General features: G+C 38.0%; 1 long non-coding RNA gene across 1 annotated transcript in view; it reads right to left on the reverse strand.

Moving 5' to 3' along the window:
• Positions 1–19,779, reverse strand: part of LOC126027134 (uncharacterized) — a 206,866-nt gene that overhangs the window by 15,671 nt on the left and 171,416 nt on the right. The window contains exon 2 of the long non-coding RNA XR_007502209.1: positions 1,960–1,999. This is a non-coding gene — a long non-coding RNA (uncharacterized LOC126027134). The remainder of the gene's footprint in view (positions 1–1,959; positions 2,000–19,779) is intronic.

Consider the following 19,779-nt stretch of genomic DNA (forward strand, 5'->3'; position numbering starts at 1 on the left):
ATGCTTGCCTTCCACACTGCTAACTTAGATTCAATCCCTGGCACTACATATGGTCCCTCAGCACTGTTGGATGTTACCCTTGGGTGCAGAGCTTGGAGTAAGCCCTGAGCACAACCAGGTCTGGTCCTCAAATCAAAATAAATAAATATAAAATTAAAATAAACTTTAATTCTTTCCTGTATATGATTTGATAAACCACTCTCCACTTCTCTTTTAAAATTTAATTCTTTAAGATTTGTAGTTCAAAGAGTGATGAGTGCAGCTAGAGAAATAAATACATTGAGAACTATCATAACAAAGTGAATGAATGAGGGAAATAGAAAGCCTGTCTAGAGTACAGGAGTGGGAGGGCTGGGGAGGAGAGAGATTTGGGACATTGGCGATGGGGATGTTGTACTGGTGAAAGGGGGTTGTTTTTTTACATGACTGAAACCCAATTACAATTATGTTTGTAATCAAGGTGTTTAAATAAAGATATTAATTTAAAAATATTTGTGGTTGCGGGGCCGGAGAGATAACATGGAGGTAGGGTGTTTGCCTTGCATGCAGAAGGACAGTGGCTTGAATTGTGGCATCCCATATGGTCCCCTAACCTGCCAGGAGCGATTTCTGAGAGTGGAGCCAGGAGTAACCCCTGAGCACACTGGGTGTGACCCAAAAACCAAAAAAAAAAAAAAAAAAGAAAAGATTTGTGGTTGTTTGGATGTCTCACTCCTCTGTAGAAATATATATATGTGTGTATATATTGTAGTTCAGGAGAGTGTGATAGAAAAATAAAATTTATTTATTATTATTTTGCATGGTGCTTAATTTTTTTTTGCATTACATTTGTAACCCTTGGACTGGTAGTGAGAGCCAAGTACAGAGTGTGCAAGCAATATGCCACTGTGACTATGCCTTAATGGATGGTCTGAAACAAAGAAAACCAACTTCTACTTTTAATGTTGACATCTCCCCACAGATATTTACCATACATGGTCAAGTGTTAAAACAGCCACACATAGATCTTCTATTCAACTGAAGTGAACTTCAAAGCCTCAAATTATTAGAAATGGAAGAAGAAATTTCAAACTCTTATTTGAATTGTCTCTGATTTTAATCTAGAGAATGTCAGCACTAACATAATGGAAGTTCCAGTTGGTAGAATATCATCTCCCTCCCACTGAGGGAGTTATCCTTCGAGTCAGGCATCATTCCAAATACAAGGCTGGGACAAATCCCACATGACTTTTTATGGTAAAAGATACAAATAAAGTAAAAACATCTTAGGTTAGTTTAATTTCTTTTAAATATATTGCAAACTATAAGCATCAAGAATTAAAAAAACTGAGAGAAATTGTTCCTATATTATTTCACACATAATGCTAATTTTTCCAAGTTAACATTCTCAATCTGTAAACTTCCTTCTACATTCTAAGTGAAATGAAGCAATATGTTTGGATTAAGTTACCAATAACCTGCACTTAGATATATAAAAATTTTTCTGTATCTTTTTATTTGTGTAAGTGAGTAGGAAAACAAATTCAACAGAAGATTTATACCCAGAATAAATAAATAGCACTCACATTTCATAAAGAAAAAAATAACCCCAAACATAAAATAGATAAAAGATATGAATAGGCATTCACAAATGAATTTACAAATTCACAAATGAACACATAAAATAAGAAATAACCATCTGGATATAAATATACTACAAAATAAAGTCATAATGAGATAACATCACATACCCACCAGAATGATAAAGACTGAAAAAAAAACCTGATGATACTGTGCATTGACACTGCTGGTTACAACTAATATCCAGGTAAGTCAATTTCTGTGCATGGGATGATAAGTACAAAAATTCAGATCTGATAGCCAGAAGATGAAGCCTTTAGTAGATAGGATCATTTGCTTTTCTGAGATCAATGTTGACTCTAAACCAGTGCCTCTAAACCAGTGAAAACTGTTACTTACCTCTGGGCCTCTTAAAATAGAAAAACAGATTGATATGGAGCTGAGTGGATAGATAGGGGACAGAGAAATAAAGACAGACTGACAGACAAACAAAAAGAGAGATGGGTTTAGATAAGTTAGATAGGTAAGTTACTACTGGAGCACGTGTTTTATTACTTTTCCCTGATCACATTCTGAACTTATATAGAGATGTTACTAATTGATCATTTCCAGCACTATTTCTGTTTTAGCTTAGGGATTCCTTCCAAGTGAAGTTTTTATATTTCCTTAAACATCTGTAGCTCACCTCTGTCTTTTGGGTTTCATCTCTGAATTTAAATTATAAATTTACTGTACTATTTTTAAATTTCCTGAAAACTTTGCAAAAAATAGAAATTAAAGGCTGATGGTCAAGTAACAGAGAAAAATTATTTTTTTTTTTTTTTTTTTTTTTTTTTTGTGGTTTTTGGGTCACACCCGGCAGTGCTCAGGGGTTTTTCCTGGCTCCGTGCTCAGAAATTGCTCCTGGCATGCACAGGGGGCCATATGGGACGCCGGGATTCGAACCGATGACCTTCTGCATGAAAGGTAAATGCCTTACCTCCATGCTATCTCTCCGGCCCCGAGAAAAATTATTTTTTAGATAACCTAAATTTCTATCACCCTGTAATAATTATTGTTAACTTCTAGTTTTATATAAATCCCCATTATTTAAAAGAATTGGTTGAGCAAGTACCAAGTTATATTCGACTTCTAGGATGTGAATCTTGATTGTGTCATCCTGGACATGTCATTAAATTACTTTGTGCCAGTTTTGTCATCTGATGGGTATAATGCAGAACAAAAAGTACACCTACTTTGTGAGGTTGTTATGAGCAATTAATGAATGAATGAATTTAAAGCTGGAAAAAATGGTGCGTGGTAAACTTAAGCACCTACTGGGAGTAATAACTAGTCCTTGTTCATTGGGTGAATCATCTAACACTATATTAAAACAGAGAAAACAGTCAAAATCTTGTCCTCAGACTTTTACTGAATGAGTGAGCTGACACTCCTTCCTTAAATCCTATGCTCGCTCACATATGCTCCATACTTTTTTTTCACTATGATGTATGATCTGGAGAAGATGAGAAATCTGTGTGTATGTCCTGTGAGTGAGTGTGAGTGTGTGTGAGAAATAAAGGTGTACATTGAGTGCAGAAATACTGAAGAAAGTTATTCTTTCCCCCAATTCACATGATTTGACCTGGGCAGTGATCAAAGCCTCATAATAAATGGCTGGGTTGAAGTAAATCTGTGCTTCTTGAGCACTGTATGAGGCCCCACTGATGAAAAATTTTCTCTTCTGACTGCTGTCTTGCATGCTGGTCTCATATTCTGATAACCTAATGATAATAAGTACATGGCAAACATGGGGAATCATTGACCTACCAACCATGAAAAATATCAAGATTTATAATCTCATGAAATAAAAATTGACCCCCAACTTAACCTCTATTAATACTTATTTCTTAGGTCAATAATTCCAGAATATGCTTAGTGAAACAGTCAATAGCAGTTGAATTCTGCCTTTTTTTGGGGGGGAGGACGAAAAAATGGAACTATAATCTGAATATATTAAAAATACAACAATAAAGATAATATCTATTAGGAAACAAAAATAAAACTAGCCTATTGATTTTTTTTTTTTTTTTTTGGTTTTTGGGCCACACCCTGTGACGCTCAGGGGTTACTCCTGGCTATGTGCTCAGAAGTTGCTCCTGGCTTCTTGGGGGACCATATGGGATGCCGGGGGATCGAACCGCGGTCCGTCCTAGGCTAGCGCAGGCAAGGCAGGCACCTTACCTCCAGCGCCACCGCCCGGCCCCCTAGCCTATTGATTTTTAAAATAAATGGATACTTGGTCCAAAAAGATAGTGTAGCAGATAGGGTACTTGAGTGATAAGTCAGGAGTAACACCTGAGTATCACCAGGTGTGGCCTAAAAACAAAACCAAAAAAATGGGCCGGAGAGATAGCATGGAGGTAAGGCGTTTGCCTTTCATGCAGGAGGTCATCGGTTCGAATCCCGGCGTCCCATATGGTCCCCCATGCCTGCCAGGAGCAATTTCTGAGCCTGGAGCCAGGAATAACCCCTGAGCACTGCCGGGTGTGACCCAAAAACCACACACACAAAATATATATATATATATATATATATATATATATATATATATATATCCTGAAAACAAATGGATTCTCAACCTCAAACATGTGCTTCTGTGGACTTTATGGTTTCAGGTCTGTATGACCCAGTAATATCATCCTTGGGAATATACCTTAAGAACCCCCAAAGCACAGTGCAGAAGAACCCTCTACATTCCTATGTTAATTGCAGCACTATTCATAATAGCCAGAACCTGGAAACAAACAATGTCAGAGAACAGAGGAGTGGATAAAGAAACTGTGGTACATCTACACAATGGAATATCTGCAACTATTAGGAAAAATGAAGTCGTGAAATTTGCTTATACATGCACAGATATGGAGACTGAGCAAAATGAATAGGAGGAAAAGAACACATTCATTTGTAGAACATATTAAACAAAAAAATAGTGTGATGATAATACACAAAGACAATAGAGATAGGAGCCACTAGGACCAGTCCACGGTAGGAATCTTGCCACAAGTAATGGGGGATGGCAGGAAGGGCAGTGAAGGAACCACCATGACAATGATAGTTGGAAATGATTACTCTAGACAAGAACTGGGTGCTGACAGCGGCGTTTGCCTTGCAAGCAGCCGATCCAGGATCAAAGGTGGTTGGTTCGAATCCTGGTGTTCCATATGGTCCCCCGTGCCTGCCAGGAGCTATGTCTGAGCAGACAGCCAGGAGTAACCCCTGAGCACTGCCGAGTGTGACCCCCCCCCAAAAAAAAAGAACTGGGTGCTGAAAGAAGGTAAAACAATATGCATATTACCTCATTAGTAACAATATTCCAAACCATAGTGTCTAAGAGGGAAACAAAGGAAGAGGAAAAAAGAGAGAAGAAAAAATATCTGTCATAGAGGCAGGCAAAGGAAGAGAGTGGGGTGGGGGAGGAAACTAGGAACATTGTGGGCAGGAAATGGGCAATGGTAGAGAGATGGGTATTGGATATTGTATGACTGAAGCACAGCCATGAACAACTTTGTTACTATATCATACATTGATTCAGTTATAAAATTTATTAAAAGACTGGAGAGAGTGTACAGTTAGAAGGGCATTGGCCTTGCAAGTGCTCAAGTTGGGTTCAATTTGGTCATACGGTCATAAAGTCCCTGGAGCACTACCAGGAGTCATTCATTCCTGAGAACAGAGCGAAGAATAACCCCTGAACATTGACAGCTGTGGCCACAAAACAACAACAACAACAACAACAACAAAGTTTTATTCATTGATTTAGAGATGGAGATCAAGGTCAGAGCCTCGGGTGTGCAGGTAGGTATTCTACCACCGAGTCTCAGTACTGGTCCCAGTCTCTCCAATTCTTCCCCCTTTTTTCTGAATACTTTTTGTTCTATGTCTGTGACTCTGAAAGTCCTCTCAGAAAAGGGCCATCAACAGTGCAGCAGGTAAAACACTTGCCTGGCACAAATATTGATATTGACCTAGGCTCAATATCAGCACCATGTAAAATCCCCTACTCCTGTCAGGAGTGATCCCTGAGCACAGATACGAAATAAGTCTTAAGAACAGCCTGTGCGGCCCACTTTTCTACAGAAAAAAAAAAAGAAGACCTTTACTCCAAAAGGAAGGTTAGTATATTTTCTTGTTCTTGGCTCTTGGTTTTTGTTCGGTAACTTCTGTTAATGAGATAGGGACTGGGGAGAGGCGACACAGAGTATGAACTCTGAGAACCTCATTCAGTTTGTATGCCAGGCACCATATAGTCCCTCAACTACAGAGGGACTCTGAGTACCACCAACTATGATTTCAAACCCCAAAACTATAATATATAAGAAATTAAATAAAAAGAAACAGCAGTGATAATGTGTTATGCCCTAAGAGAATTCATTATTTTTCTTTTTATCCAGAGTATGCCTAAGGTACCTGGGCTCTCTCTAGAGCTACCTCAAACCCAACAGACAGATCATCTGACTCCTGAGATGATAAATTATGTATGAATGGCTTTTTTAATAAGTAGATTCTTTAATTGAATAACCATGAGATATACAGTTACAAAGTTGCTCATGATTGAGTCTCAGTCAGAGGGAAAGGGAGACAGACATAGAATTATTATATTTATTTGTGTAATTGCTGCTTTAAGACACCAAGTTGTAGAGTAGTTTCTTTTTTAAATTTCACTTCTGTAGTTTTTTGTTTGTTTGTTTTTTGTTTTTGAGTCACACCCAGCTGTGCTCATGGATTACTCTTGACTCTGTGTTCGGGGATCACTCCTGGTGGGTTCAATTGACTATGGAGTGCCAGGGATCAAACTCAGATTGGCTGCATGCAAGGCAAAAGCCCTACCCACTGTAGTATTGCTCTGGTTGCAAGGGTAGTTTACTCTTGGGCAATAAAACTAACATTATAAATCACTTGACTTGACAACCTACAGTGTTAACTAGGCTTATTGACTTAGATTACCTGTATTTAGGAAAGAAGATTGGTTGCTGGAATAGAGGTCAAGAGATTTCCAGAGATTTTCCAGAAATAGAGATTTCCAGAATTGTGGTTTGGGGTATTTGGGGCTTTCAAGGTCCTGCATTAGGGAATGGAATTAGGAAATTCCAGAGTCAAATGCAGAATCTCTACCCCTGCTCTCCTTCATTACTTTTCTCCCTTCTCTCTACACATGGTAATACCTTGGAGCTGACTGAAAAGTTAGCTGGATCCAGAAATAGAGATTTTTTAATGAGAGCTTATATTAAATGTAGTAGAAAACAGTACATTACCCATGAAAGGACTGGAGGGAAGCAAAAAGTACTCTAGTATTTGCAATTTGTTGTTGTTGCACTTCCAGAATTTATGAAATTAAATGAAGTTAATTTGACAGACATTTATTCATCTTCTGTAATGAAATTATAAAGGATGGTGCAAAATTTTCCCCACAGGCTTTCAAGAGCAGCATTTTCTAAATGCTTTCTCTTTTTTAATCACCTAAAATGTTTGTCTGCCTTGAGGTTTTAAAACCAAAGATGCGGCATTTCAAAGCATCATGTAGAAAACTATAATAAATTCACTATTAATTGGAAAAGTAGGAAAGTAGATTACAAAAGAATACCCAATCTTTTAAATTGATCTTGTAAATTACATTTACTCTCATTTCTTATTACCTTACATCCAATATTTGTTTTTTGAATACTTATAGTACAACACATATGCATTTAATTTATCTTTCGGAACATTTTTTGTTGTTTACTTCATGTTTAGTGAATTTAAAAATATTATTTCTGACTTCCTTTCAAATGTTTACATTTTGGGCCAGAAAGATAACTGAGCTGAGCATAGGTTTGGTAAGCTGAAGATCCAGGTTTGATCCCTGATACCACATAGTCCACTGAATATCATAGAGAGTAACCCCTGAGCATTTTTTTGGGGAGCACATCTGATGATGATCAAGGATTGCTCCTAGCTCTGCACTTATTAATCACTCCTTTGAGATGTTTTGAGGTGCTTTGAAACCATATGAAATGCCAGGGATGTATGGGGGACAAGATATGGCAAATGCTCTGCTCACTGTGCAAATTCCTCTGAGTTCACAACTCCTGAGCATTAAACTGGGAGTAGATCTTGCACCACCATGTATGACCCTAAATATTTTTGATTAATAAAATAGGTTGGTTGAGGTTTCAAAAGTTCATTCCAACCCCAACCCCCAAATTGGTTATGTTTTAGAATGCTAGTTTAATTCAATCTAGTTATTTTAGAATATTAATTTAAGTCCATGTAATTTGTGATACTCATATCACTTCTGGCATTTTGAGTTAAATACTTAACAGTTCAAAGAGAGTAATTTAATCACTGAGATAAGAGAATATCTCATAAGACCCAGTATTATTCTGACAAAATTTTGTTCAGTAGGTACTGGAAAACCACTAGTAAGGAGGTAGGTTATGGCTCAAGAAAGTTTTATTAGGGAGGGTGGAAAAAAAGTTTTATTGACAATAAGACAGCAGGTTGGAAGATGACAGATTTTTGTTTCTGAAAATTCATCTTGAATACAAAATCACAAGAGATTCTATAAAAAAAAAAAGACACACACACACAGAAAAAAAACAAAACTTTAAAAGAGGGGCCGGAGAGATAGCATGGAGGTAAGGCATTTGCCTTTCATGCAGGAGGTCATTGGTTCGAATCCCGGAGTCCCATATGATCCCCTGTACCTGCCAGGAGCAATTTCTGAGCGTAGAGCCAGGAATAACTCCTGAGCACTGCCAGGTGTGACCCAAAACACACACACACACACACACACACACACACACACACAACAGGATGCTTTAAGAAAAAATTGGCACAAACCAGTAATCTCCAAAATGAGCAATAAATTTTCTCATGGACTGGTCCTTTGATGTCGATTCATATTTTTAAAATAATTTTTTAATTGAGAGCTGGTTACACTCAACCACCCCGCAGTGCCAGAATTCATTATGGTCACTTGTCAGAGCTGATTCTTAAGGCCTCCAGCACTACATACAGTGATTTGGGGGAGGCTATTTGGTACTGGGGATATACCTGAGCCACGTTGTGGACATGTACTAAATGTATGTACATTTAATTTAAATTCATCTACCTAACTCACTAAAACTAAATGCTGATTCCTGTCCTGTGGAAAAACCTAAAATAAGTAAGGGCTAATATTTAAGTGAAGTGGGGAGAGAGAAAAATGAGATCTTGTCTTTAGGCTATAAGAAAAGTTTAAAGTCAGTTTTTGTGAGCTGAATTTTCTCAAAAAGTGACCCTGGGCCAGAATATTAATACAGCAAGTAAAGTTCTTGTGTTGCATGCAAATGCCCTGGGTTCAATTCACAGCATTTCACATGTTTCCCTGCATTTGGAATGAATAGGAGTGGTTGCTTAACACAAAGTCAAGAATAAGCCCTGAACACTGGAAAGAAAGAAAAGAAAAGAAAGTGAATAAAGTAAAGAAAGGAAGAAAAAGAAAGGAAGGAAGTAAAAAAAGGAAAGAAGGAAGGAAAGCAAGGAAAGAAAGAAGAAAGAAAAACTAAGAAAAAGAAAAGGATAATTTATTCTTTTTTTGTTGTTGTTTTGTTTTGTTTTGTTTTGTTTTTCTGGCCACACCCGGTGGGTTACTCCTGGCTGTCTGCTCAGAAATAGCTCCTGGCAGGCACGGGGGACCATATGGGACACCGGGATTCAAACCAACCACCTTTGGTCCTGGATCGGCTGCTTGCAAGGCAAACGCCGCTGTTCTATCTCTACGGGCCCAAGGATAATTTATTCTAATTGATCAATGAATCCTAGGTCTCTCAGTGCAGCAGAGATAAAGTACATCTGTAATATAGAGAAAAAGTAGAGGTCATTCCTCAAAGAGTAGCACTACTTATTAGATTATGTAAACAAACTCTTGTTATTAATGTTTTCTTCTGCTATTACAGTCAGCAAAAGAAACTAGAATTATTTGAGCAAAAAATCTACACCATATGAGGATTGGTCTGACTTCCTCAGACCTTTATAGTAGATTAAATTATATCTAGCTTTGTTTGTCCTTAAGATGGGAAGAATACATCTGCTCCTTCATCTCAGGCTTAATTGTAGATTTACTTTGGCCAGTGGTACATGGAATACAAGCGAGAGGTTTGAAATGTGCAAGTGTGTTTGAGGTTGTACTCTTGAACTCAGACCCTAGCACCTATCCTCCCCAGGAGAGAAATAAGGAAAGCATATTTCAAGACAAGCAAATATAAGATGATTCCAACTGAAATCAAACCACATGAACATCACTGAGTAGAGCTTCCTGTTCCATGCCTCCGAGATTTTTTGGTGTTTGTTACATAGTCATAACATACAAGGACACCTTCCCTCTTTAATCTAGCTAAGTGGAAGAATGAGGAATGGAATCATCAATGATTTCCACTTATATAGACTAGATCATCTTGTCTTTTGTCTGTATGGACACCACGCTAACTTTCCCATATTAGATATTACATATATCATTCTATGTTTAAAATACTTTCCTCTTACTCTAAGACTTTATTGTGTTCTGAAGTGTTTAACATTGAATAATATGATACTACAACTAATCTGTAACTCTGAGTGTTTAAGAAAAATTGCAATACTACCTATGATGACACCCATGACTAGTACCTGAAGATGATTTTTTTAAATAGTTCATCTTTTGCCAACATTTGTTGATATCTCTTTTCAAATCATGATTTCCCTTGACGATGCAAATTGGCATTCCACTGTATATGCCCCAAGCTTTCACTCTGCAGTTCTTCATATTTTATCCTGGGTTACAAGCTGAGTGGTATTCTTAGATCACATATTGCTATAACTAATTTCTAAAGAACCTGCCAAACTGTTTTCTACAATGCCTACACCACTTTTTATTCCACTGGCAATGTATGAGAGTTCTACTTTTCTCTAATTTTTCCAGTACTTGTTGCCTATCTCTCTTTATAAATTATGATTATTCTTGATGATGAAAAATGGCATTTCCCAGTGTAAGGCCCAGGCTTTAACCCTCTAGTTATTCACTTGCTGACTACAGGTTACTCTGGTGGTGGTGTGGATTAGTGTGGAGTTGGGAGACATTTATTCTCCTAAAGAGGTGGCTTCTATCAATACAAAGTGATTCTCTCATTGAGCAAGTAACTGTGAACTCTGAGTATGACACACCCTGCAAAGTACAGTTATTGAAAACCGAAACTATATCAGCCACAGTTTTCACTGTATAGATACAAAGTTCTGACTTTGGCCTTCTGGGACTAATGTTCTAGTGGAAGATTCTGACACTGAACAAATTAATATACATAAACAGAAGTATAATTCTGACAAATGTAAATAAGAGGGGAAGAGCACTTCTGTTATCGGTAATAAAATTAAGACCTAGGAAGAATGTCAGAACTCCATAATGGAGAACCAGTATTTACTGTGAATTCTAGAGAAAAAGTATGAAGGAACTCAATAACTGTAGAAAAGTCAGGACAACATTCCAGGCTGAGAGAATAATATAGCCAAATATTTGTGGGGAGAAATATGATTTGTTCCAGAAACTGAGTGGCATGTGACTATAGTAGAGATGGAGGTTTAGGGGTTTCTTAAAAAGCAAAACTGCAAAATAATAACATAAAACATGTATGTTTGTCCAGAGAATGATTGGAAGGGTTTGCAGGAAATTAAGCAAGAGAAATATGGGGAAAGAGAATTGTGTTTTCCTTTGTTTTTCTGTTTATTTTAAAATATCACTCTATATATGATGTATAAAAGGGATTGGATAACATACAAATATGAATCCTAAAGTGGAAGGAGCACATATGCCATATTGAGATTCCTTCATTGTATCTGATATTAGGTAATCCCACATAATTACCTCATGTATGGTAATGTTGACTCTCCTTCATGTTCATTTATTTCCTTATGTCCTTGTAGCCAGTATTGGATTTATAGCTATACATTATATATACATATATAATATAAATTAATATATATTTATATATTATATACATTTTATTTATACATTTAATACATAAATTATATGTTTATGTATTAAATATATTTAATATTTAAGTAAATATTTATATTTAAGACAATATCACTCTGATGCAAGAATATGCTTCCTAATCCTATACCTGAAAATTAGTCTTACCCACCTAGACAAAGATAATGGTGTGAGGCTGCCTACTTTAACCCCAAGGGCTAACTGATTTTTGCTAATAAGGTTATTGCCAGGGGATTGAACCAAGGTTGGTCCTAGGCTAGCATGGGCAAGGCAGATGCCTTACCGCTTGTACCACTGCTCCAGCCCCGAGAGCATCTGATCTTAAGACCTGGGCAGTCTAAACCTGCAGGGGCAGTCCTCAGCCAATGATAATCCATAATTAGTGGGTACCACAAATTCCTTACTACCTGGAGGGTCAACTCTGATATACACTTAGGTAATCATTGGCTCATTAGCCATAGTTGAAACCTATTCATCAGCGTCTTTGACTTCTCACCCCTCTCATTCTTCCCTTTGCTGTTGCTGCTTTTTAGAATAATCTCTTTCCTCAAATACATTTTCCCATTTATCTCAATATCTGGATAATATAAGACACCTATGCTATTATAAAGTCCATAATTTTAATATTTTCTTTAATAGAGGGTATAAGTTAATCATTATATACATACATAGTTAAATACTAAAATAATATTCCCAATTGCCATTTTATTACAGTTTACTCTATTAAGTGTGGTTGCATATTATCATTGATGATTTATTTATTTATTTATTTATTTTGGTTTTTGGGTCACACCCGGCGGTGCTCAGGGGTCACTCCTGGCTGTCTGCTCAGAAATTGCTCCTGGCAGGCACAGGGGACCATATGGGCCGCCGGGATTTGAACCAACCACCTTAGGTCTTGGATCGGTTGCTTGCAAGGCAAAAACCGCTGTGCTATCTCTCCAGCCCCATTGATGCTTTATTAAACAGTATTGGACATTCTCTTAAGAAAAAGTGAAGAACAAACTTCACATAGAAAGTTCTCATCGAATATTCCTTCAATCTAAACTACAGTGAACTAAATTGACTGGCAGGAGCTTGGGTTTTCAAGTAGGTTTATTTTTGTTCTATTGCAATCAGTTCAATTTGTTCCTAAAAGCTCTATGCAATGTTTACTCAGCTGCCCTAAAATGTCAAGTACCTCCCATGTGCCATCAATGTCTACCTTGAGCCCAAAGTGCAATGCAAACGCAACTACAAATTGTATCAATGTGGTATTGACTACCATGATCACTGTGAGGTTAGAACTTGGGCAATCAGAGATCAACCTAATTTTGAAGAAAGAACAGGTGAGATTTATTTGATGTTAGTGCAAAGTTCCCCTGGATGTTTTAGTTTTTGGGTCACACCCGGCAGCGCTCAGGAGTTGCTCCTGGCTTTATGCTCAGAATCGTCCCTGACAGGCACAGGGGACCATATGGGATGCTGAGATTCAAACCACCATCCTTCTGCATGAAAGGCAAATGCCTTACCTCCATGCTATCTCTCTGGCCTCGTTTGTTCGTTTTCATGTTCTGTTATCCTCTACTTGTACCTGCATCCAGAACTGCACTCTAATTGCCCACATAAACAGTAACCACCACCACTACCACCTTACCACCTCTGGTAGTTTTAGTTTCAAAGGCTAGAAGCTAACAATTTAATAAACTCTTTCCATTTTTGATATTCCTTTCTAGTATTTGGCTAGAGACAGAAGTCATTTTGATATCATTATATTAAGATTCCTTATTTTGCTCCTTTATTCTAATAACATTTTGCCAGCTTTTTCCTCTGACAACAGTTTACCCAGTGCTTTTCAAAAAGATGTCAAGGATGGAATTCTTCCAGCTGGAATGAGTTTACACTGTCTGCACAGAAACCACATTTGGGGACTTAAAGGGAGAGCTACTTTTAATGTCTCTGTTTCCTACTCTAAGTAATGACCTCCTGGCTCCTACTTCTTTCAGAGATTAAAGTGTTTGGATAATTGTCTCAAGAGGGCGTGTGCCACAGAAGACCAGGTGTAGAGTCTTGGCACTTGTCAGAGGTCTAGTGTATTTGTTATTTATTCATTCATGCATTCATTCAACAAACATTCACCGAGTATCTGTTCTTCAATTACTGAGTGTCATGCTAGAAGTGCAGGCATGTGATTGAGACTGATCATCGGAATGGACAGGAAGCAGGATGGTAGCTTTCCCCGAGAGGCTGAAATTCAGCCAGGCAAGAACTAAAGTGACAAGTCATAAATGCTCAGTAGATCAAAGCAAGGAGTGGTCAGGTACAGATGGCAGGCATTAGGACAGGACACATTCTGAAAATGGCAGCAAACTATTGCCCTAGGCCATGATGTATGTGGCTTCTTGAAGGGATAACCCCAAGCTCATCTGATTTCTAGAAAATTCTGTTTTCTAGAATAAGTACTTAGATGATTTGGACTGTAATGAGGCCTCAATAATGTAATATAATACTTCTAAAGTGCTTAGTGCCTGGTACAATGTAGATGCTTCTAGTCCAACTCTGGTAGATTTTTTTATGGCAAAGTTAGTAGGTGGTGAAGGAAAATATTTCTTGACAATGACTTCATTATTTTCATTATCCATAACCACCATAACTTTTAGAAATGTGAAGACATATGAAACCATGATATTTTTCTCTTCCTAATTATCTACATGTGGTTCCAACTATGGATTCCCTTCCTACCCAATTAACCAGTTGTCTGTCCATTTTCCCCTAGCAACTGATGTGCCCTTTTAATTGAAAACCCAGGTGAAGTAACTTAGAGATGCTGAGCTAAAAGTACTGTTGCTGAGATTTTCTGGGAGGCTTTTGTGAAGTGGGGAAGAGGGAGGCTACCTAGAGAAAGATGTTTACCAATTTTTCCACTCATCTATCACCTGGGAGAGTCAAGACTTGAAATTCAGCTATGATCCTCTGCACAGTGTATGTGCTTACGTTCCACTAGCCCCACAAAGCAACCACCTACTTGTTCTGCATAACATGGGAGGTGATTCCTGCTACCTCATTTGCCAAGAGTCATGAATTCAGAATGGAGTAAGGAATTGCTCTGTGCAAGAAAGGAAAGTCAATCATAATCTTGCCCGGGCCTTTATGTCTTTCTTTCACAGAAAAGAATTTTAGGTGACAAAACATGAAGTAGAACAAAATAAAGGGAAGTTAGAAGAGGTAAATTAAGATAGTGCCCAAGAGAGAACAGAATAAAGATGGCCCATTTTATACATCCCAATATTAAGGTATGAAAGTACACATCTAAAGAGGGGAGATGTGGACAGCCAGTGTGCAGGCAATATGTTCCAGATAGCTTGGGAATGTAGGCATGGATAGCTTGGGTGCTGGTGATGTGCACATTGGCAACACATGAATCCTGGCCAACACATGAGCATTCTTTCTTTGTCCAAGTTAGTTTATATATACTTCACCCAAACTGCCCTTTCCCAGTCCTTGCTAGATTGGATGTCAAGAGGCATGTCAAAAGAATGTCAAGAACTAGAAGCTGTTGATGGTCTTCTTTTGATATTCTTGCATGTCCTTAGTTTTAGCAGTAGATACTCTTTTCACAAGGTTCCATGCCTTTACCTTGCACTTAGGAATTCTGCATTTTAATGGCTTTCTGGGTTGGGTTCCTGGGTTGGGTTCCTGAGATTGGTCCATTTTAACAAAGACTCCTGGTTGGTTCAGTTTTCAGGCAAGTTTCCCTAAATATGCATTACCAAGTTTCCCCTTGTATACCAACCTTGAGCTACCGAAGTCTCCCCTTTTTGATTTCTAGTATCCTCGAGCACTTCCAATTTCTTAAAAAGTTCTGGGTATATACCAGAATGGTGCCTTTGGGAACTGCTCTTTATTGCAGAATCTTTTCACAATATGGCCATGTCTAGGTGTTTTGATCAGGGTTCCATATTCATGTTTTCATGCTTTCCTTACCATATGATCACTGTGCATTTTGCAGCTGGACAGGAAACAATCCATTAAAGAGCCATCAGATTGCTCAAGTCCCTTAGTCTTCCCCAGATCCAAGCCCAAGAAGCACACTACCCCTTGATCACCCAGCATCTGAGTGGCATTTAACACCAGGAGTAGCATGCAAAGCAATAGTTAATAACCCACAGCATTAGAGAGACTGTGCCTGGAGCAGCTGCCTGTTGTGGCTCAGGGACAAGAATTCGGGGGAATACTAAGGCAAAGAGGATCTACTCTTTCCTCTTCTTTTTCTTTACAAAAGAATCTTTTGTTTTTGTCATTTTGTGCATGGAGCTAAACAGATTACAGTAAAGAGAAATGGGGGCAGGCCTAGGTATCTAGGAGATGGGAGAGAATTTGCATTCCCATTGTGGGGTGCTTCAAAGGCCCATTTTTCCTGCCTCAATTGGAAGGTGCAGTTCAGTATAGGGCAATTTAAGCAGATATACCTTTCCCCCAGGCTGCAATGATGGCATAGAGCACAGAAAGGAAAGGCCAGTGGGGCTGGGAAGCTAAACATCCCCATTGAACTTGAAGGCTTCAAAGCGCTATATGCCACTTACATTTTATAGGCTTATAACATCTGAAAAATACCAAGACAGATGTAAAATAAAATAATTATATTAAATGTTGACTTCTGGATAAAATACCTACAATACAATAATTATTTACAATGAAAATGATTTCATTGTAAATAGAAATAAAATGGGTAACCCTTCCCACCATGGTCACCTCACCCCCAATCTAACTCTTCCATGAATTCTAATTTATCAATCTCAACTTGTAACTCCTTTTGTTCTTATCTTTATTTTAGAAAGTATGGACTGTCTCAAATCAAAATAGCCACTGTTGGTTTAGGATGAACCTGAAAATCAAGTATGACATCTCAGACTCACACTCTCACAAACATGTTCTTCGACATAGGTACCCACATGTTTTTTTCTTCTAATTTAAATTTTACTGAAACCATTGTGATTTATAAATTCCATCATAGTTGGATTTCAGACATACAGTGAATCAGGGCCAATTTCATCACCAGTGTCAATCTGTCTCCACCACATTCCCCAGATGCATCCCATAACTGCACCACTTACCCCCCAGGCTGCCAATATAACAGGCCTATTTTAAGTTTAGATTGTTAAAGTTTGGGTCTCTTGATTCTACTGTTGTTGTACTTGGTTTGGAATATTTAGCTCTATCCTTTTTTTTTTATCACTATCAGTGTACCTGAGACCACTTTGTTCCTGGCCCCCATCTTTTCATTTTTGTTTTTCTCCTCCATTCAATTTCTTTCCTTCTCCTCACTATACTCTGGAGCCAACAGTATTCAAGAGCCACATCTTTACATGAACATACACACAAACTCTCAAACATCCCCTCACACACATAAGCTAATACTTCCATATAGTTTCATATCACACATGCATATGCACACTTACAGTCTCAATATATACACATGTGCACATTCACACAATATGTCCTCACACATGTATACTTGCAAATAGGCACCCACATACACATCTACTCTCAAATATATACATAGACACACACACTTCCACACATGAGCTCACACACTAAACCTGTGTGCAATTCTTCTGTCTGTACCATCCCTTTTCTGCCCAGACAGACCTATTTCATAAAAATGTCAACGATTAACTTAACATTATTTAAGGGGCTTTGGGTTTTGGTTCCTGCATGCAACCTAAGCTGGCATACAACGGCCTGACACTCAGGCCCAGCTGTGTAAAACATGATCACAGAGCTACTAAATAAATAACCTGGCCCAGGGCTCTAGTGCCCCTCTATTTATCATGGCAGTAGGGATAAGGATCTGATTTAGGGTGAACCCTTCTGAGGGTCGAGCTGGGCACAAGCTGTAATATGATCTGCAGGGGAGGGCTGATAACCAGAAACAATGTGAAGAAACCCTGTCAGATAAATAAAACAAACTGTTTGTCCATTAAATAGTGCTGTCAGGAAGAAGAGAGAGCAGCCAAACAGAGCTAAATCCACTTCTTTTATGGTGTCCCAGTAAGGAATACCTGAAGAGACTTGGGGAAACAATCTCTCTCAGAGTTTGGGAAGAGGGACTATGGTCCTGCTTATAGAGGTCACCATGGTAGGAGAACTTTGCTCTCTGATCTCAGTCAAATTCTTTATCTTTGCTGGGCTTTGTCCAGGGGTGAAGTAGGTCTCATCTGCTTGGTTCTATCCTCCTTACTTGGAGAAGACCCTTGGAAGGAGGACATAAAGCAGGTTCTGAAAGGACACAGAAAGAAGTAACTAAGGGGGGCCGGCGAGGTGGCGCTAGAGGTAAGGTGTCTGCCTTACAAGCGCTAGCCAAGGAAAGGACCACGGTTCGATCCCCCGGCGTCCCATATGGTTCCCCCAAGCCAGGGGCAATTTCTGAGCGCGTAGCCAGGAGTAACCCCTGAGCATCTAACGGGTGTGGCCCAAAAAACAAAAAACAAAACAAAAAAAAAAGAAGTAACTAAGGGCATACACTAACACAAGTATCCACAAAGGCCAGACTCTGGCAAAAGGGCTCAAGACAGATGCTGAATCTTTAAGAACAAGAGAATAAGGATGCTTCTCAAGGAAAAACAAAACCTCTGTGTCAGTCATCCAGAAACACACCCCACTGCTGTCAACCCTGCTTCAGAATATTTTAAAAAGAAGCTCAGGTACATATTTTGATGTGGAATTCCAAGAATTCAATAAGTTGGCAACTTTTGTAAGAATATTTTTGTATTTATATATGTATTTAGTTTACAGTTGTAAATAGTTGGAGAACTGTGTGTTAGATGTGGCCTATCATCACAACTTTGATAATAAAACCAAGCAAGGTAGGTATTTTTCTGATTAACTTCCCTGTGTCTGCTGTTTGTGGGTTATCTACAGAACTCTGGACACAGCCAAAGCAGAAAGAGCAGTTCCTTCGCACATCTACTGGTTGGTCACACTTCCTGCTAGCTCTTTTTATTTGTTAGGTTTTTACTAGAGCTCTGACAACTCTCATTGGTTATTTCTTAACATATTCAATAAACAATTGCCTGGAAAATGTTATTTATTTTTTAAAATTAATTTTTTTATGTAAGCACCATGGCTATAAACATGTTTTTAGTTCTTTTTTTCTTTGTCAAGCTTTATCACTCAATAAAGCTCTCCAAGAATTAGTGGAGTTCCACGGCACTGAGCTTACATGTTTCTAGTTTTAAGAATACTTACAGGCCAGTCTAGGTTGCTGATTTGGTTTAGATACCAGACCAAATGCTTAATAACTCTTGTGGGAATGAAGGGAGGCTAGGCTCTCCTGTTTCTTTGTGATGATTTTGATGGTGTAATTTTGTCCATCTTAGATCCATTGTTATAAGCATATGATGGTTCATTTTGGGTCATCAGCAAGTCCTTAATACAGAAAGAAGGGTGAATGTATCTAGGGACACATGTTGAAAATAAGATGACCCCCTAAAAATAAAATAGGACTACTATGTTAAAAATGGGGTTGTAATTGATCCTGGTCAAGAATGAACAACAGATGTTTTCTACAAAAGGAGACAAGATGGATGTAGGGAAAGAAACCAAGTCCATTTTCTTCTCTGTCTCACATTAACATTCATTAAATAAAATCAGAAAATCAAAACAGTAAAACAAACACCAATTGAGAATAAAAAAATTCAAAGAAAGGACTTTTCCTTAATACTGAAAAATTCTAATTTGATATTGTTCTAAGAAAGCTGTATTTTTTTTTTCTTTTAAGAACCTACAGTAACTCAGCTTGGCTAATAAAGTGTTTGCCTAGTACATTATGGAAATCTTTCGGGAGACTATTGAATCAATTAGAATGATTTGTAATTAGCACACCAACCTAATGACAGGGTTCTCTAAATCTCTTGAAGAGAGTTTGCTCTCATGACTATTTGTATATGCCTTTTATGAAACGATTTGCTCCGACAACATGTTTACTAACTTTTAGAACATTTTCAGGAATTCATGTCTGCTCAGATTCTATATGAAATAATCATAAATTTTGAGTTAATTGGTATGGAACTATTGGAAAGTTACCATATTAAACACCAAAGTCTCTGCTTTTATTTACAAACACTTCTATGAGAGACTAATATGGATGAGCATTTCTGAAACTTCCTATTGCCCTGGAGAAGGCATGTCATAACTGAAGTCTTACCAAACAGAAT

Source organism: Suncus etruscus, chromosome 14 (genome assembly GCF_024139225.1).
Source record: "Suncus etruscus isolate mSunEtr1 chromosome 14, mSunEtr1.pri.cur, whole genome shotgun sequence".
Lineage (NCBI taxonomy): Eukaryota > Metazoa > Chordata > Mammalia > Eulipotyphla > Soricidae > Suncus > Suncus etruscus.